We start from the raw sequence: 3,427 nt of genomic DNA on the forward strand, positions 1-3,427 counted from the left end.
CAAGGAGAGAAGACTACAGTGCTGTCACCAAATCCACCATCTTCCCTTTATCATTCTGTGGCCACCGATGGATTGAGAACCTGCCTGTGGTAGAGAGGGCTGTTGTAATCTGGCCATCACTTCACCTTTATATGGAAGCGGTGAGAACAAAGAAACTCTCAAACCCTGGGACAGCATCCTTCGACACAATAGAAGCAGCCCTGAAAGATCCACTCATCTTGGCCAAGCTACAGTTCTACATGACTGTCGCCAGGAACTTCAATCCCTTTTTGAAGAAGTATCAAACAGATGAGCCGGTGATGCCTTTCCTCAGCAAAGACTTGGCTGAGTTGATCAAGGTAATGAAAGTAGCACTGCACATTATCATCAAAAATCTTGTCACTTGCCATTGATTAGGCCTAATCGATGTGTACTCTGTTATAACATGTACATTCTTCAACCTTTTGTTTATGCATTACAATTAAGATAATGTCGCTTTACGATAAATGTGGATACAGGGGACTTGCATTTGTATGAAATTGTCTTTTGACGGTCTACTTAGACGCTTTATCAAGAGAGAGATCCTCCAGGGCAGCTTACCAAACTGGATGTAGCTGACAAGAACAACTGGCTCCAACCACAGGACATTGACATTGGCTTGGGTGCTGAGACAGTCCTCAAGATAGTGTGGTAATTTAGAAATATCATTTTATAAATCATGGTCAGGATGCAAGCAGCAAATATAATTTTATTGTAAATACTATTTATGGCTTATCCCCCTGTCAGAGCAGAAAAAGTGTTGAGCTCAGTCCTTGAGTTTAGTAGGGACTGTCAAACATCGTCAGAAAAGTGCAGAAGAAGAGCCCCCTCAAGTATCCAACGGTTAGGCAGATGGTGTGTCTGGACCCCTCTGTCATGTTCAGAGATCCAGACAAGTGCAAGAGGCAGATGAAATGTCTTGTTAAGACGTTTCTGCAGGACAAACAGCTGGCAGGAGGTGTTTGTGCAGGTTGGAAAAGTTATGGAATAGGCTATGTACAAAAGAGGTCCGCACTCAGAAATATTCTGAATATTGTATTCGAACTGTTAGTCCGAGTGCTGTAAACAGTCAGTGTGTTAGACAGAAATCTTTTGCCCCACCTTTAAATAGACGTTATTAGTAACAGGCCAATCACAGAAACATTTCACATAAAATTATTTTTTCTACAAGTTTCTCAATCTTAGGTAGAGCTACAATTTTTTACTGTATATGTTTTTCATTTTCTAATCTGGGTAATATGGTATGGATTGTCGTTTTCTCTTCTCATGGTCCTGCACCTGTTCTGTGTGCAGTGGCTTCCTAGTTGTATTGAAATGGGCTTTGACATTGTACCCCATTAGTCACCATTAGAACCATAACAGGTTGTTGATGTAATGATAAATCAATAAATTCTTCACTTTTTCATTGCTATAGGGGATGTCATTCTCCAACAATTTGAGGCCTTCCTGTCCCTTGAGAGCAGAAGCGAGGAGTTCCTCTCCTTCCAGCCGATGCAAAAGAGGCTGGATATCTTCTTGTGTGGTTTCCTTTGCAAGCTCTATCCAGAGCTTTGGGAATTCTGTCAGAAGCTGCTCATTTTGTCCCATAGACAGGCCTCTGTGGAAAGAGGTTTTTCTGTGAACAAGGAAGAGAGAGAGAGAGAGAGAGAGAGAGAGAGAGAGAGAGAGAGAGAGAGAGAGAGAGAGAGAGAGAGAGAGAGAGAGAGAGAGAGAGAGAGAGAGAGAGAGAGAGAGAGAGAGAGAGAGAGAGAGAGAGAGAGAGAGAGAGAGAGAGAGAGAGAGAGAGAGAGAGAGAGAGAGAGAGAGAGAGAGAGAGAGAGAGAGAGAGAGAGAGAGAGAGAGAGAGAGAGAGAGAGAGAGAGAGAGAGAGAGAGAGAGAGAGATGAGAGAGAGAGAGAGAGAGAGAGAGAGAGAGAGAGAGAGAGACGTCAACAGTGTAAGTTGAGACTTTGCAACATGCAGGAGGACACTGTTGTTGCACACAGGCTTGTGTGTGATTATGTCACTCTTCACGGGGGGGTTACCAAGGTTCCCCTTACAAAAGAACTCCTGACTTCTGTGGCGTCAGCCTGGTCTAGGTACCCGTGTCCACCTTGATCAAGAGAGAAGGAAGCAGCAGTCTGATGCACAGGGCCAGAAGAGAAAGGCTACTGAGAATGACCTGGAAGTACTAAAAAAGAAAAGAAAAAACCATCCAAGAAGTTTCTGAAAGTCTGGCTAGAGATGCAGACAGATGTGCAGAAGAGGCCGAGGGCAAGGCTGGCAGTCGGATGGCCCAGCTCATAACTAAGTCAAATGCTCTGAGGAGAGGCTGCAAGGAAATGTTAGCTGAGCTAAAGAACATTGAGAAGGAGATTGCAGCCAAGGGAGAAGAGCTCAAATAATGTAGCCTATTTCTTGTGTACACACACATACGTTACTCTTGCGTACATGCATTTGTGTGTAGTCATGTTCAGTTTAATGTGAATAAATTCATTTATTTTGCAGTAATTAAGGGACTATTGACTATTTTGTTTGCCAGTAAGGACGTGAAATAGGTCTTAAATTGCATTCATAATGGTCATAAAAGGTCTTAAAAAGTCTTAAATTTAACTTGTTGGAACCTGCAGAAACCCTGGTCCAGGGATTCCCTCTCCCCAGTTTCCCACTAGATGGCAGACTGTTCCGACTGACTCAGAGAGGCTCAGATCCTCAGAGAGGCTGCTGTCACGCCCACACCCTCAGTGTTCCCCATGTCTGTTCATCACCCGTGGCTTCTTAAGTGTTCCCTGTGTTCCTGACTACTTTGATTAATAAACACGTTTTGGTTTGTTTTGATCCTGCATCTCCCTGTGTGTGGGTCTACATGAGGCAGCTTCAGGATTACTGAGGCACCAGGTGATGTGGTTTGTTGAGTATGACATGTCTTCATCTTTACCACTCAGTAGCAGATCACAGCCGAGACAGAAACACTAAAGTAAAATAAAATAGAAAAATACACTCATTTGTGTTACTCGCACATTATGAGTTACAGACTCGAGAGTTTACCACAGACACACAGGATGAACACACTGCTGTGTTGACTCATTTCTCACCCCAGTGTGTGAGCGTGCGTAGTAAGCACCAACACACTCGCTGATCACTTATGATTCACAGTGGTACAAAAAAAGAAGGTTAGAGTATTAGCCTGCAGATCAAAAGGGTCAAATCCCCCCCTGTGCTGTACGTGGCTTTGGATGAAAGCATCTGATAAATGAACACATACTGTACATGTGTCCAAGTCTGTCAACTGTTGCCTGTAGCTGAGCTGAGCAGTGTGGATGGGGGCCGTGTTCTGAGGAGCTGTTTGTGAATCAGCCCTTGAGCTGGGAGTGTAAGTGGTGTCCTCCAGACAGGATCCCAGCTCCTATTGGCTGCCTGAGGAGGGGGG

This window comes from Osmerus eperlanus, chromosome 7 (assembly GCF_963692335.1).
Source record: "Osmerus eperlanus chromosome 7, fOsmEpe2.1, whole genome shotgun sequence".
In the NCBI taxonomy this organism is placed as follows: Eukaryota; Metazoa; Chordata; class Actinopteri; order Osmeriformes; family Osmeridae; genus Osmerus; species Osmerus eperlanus.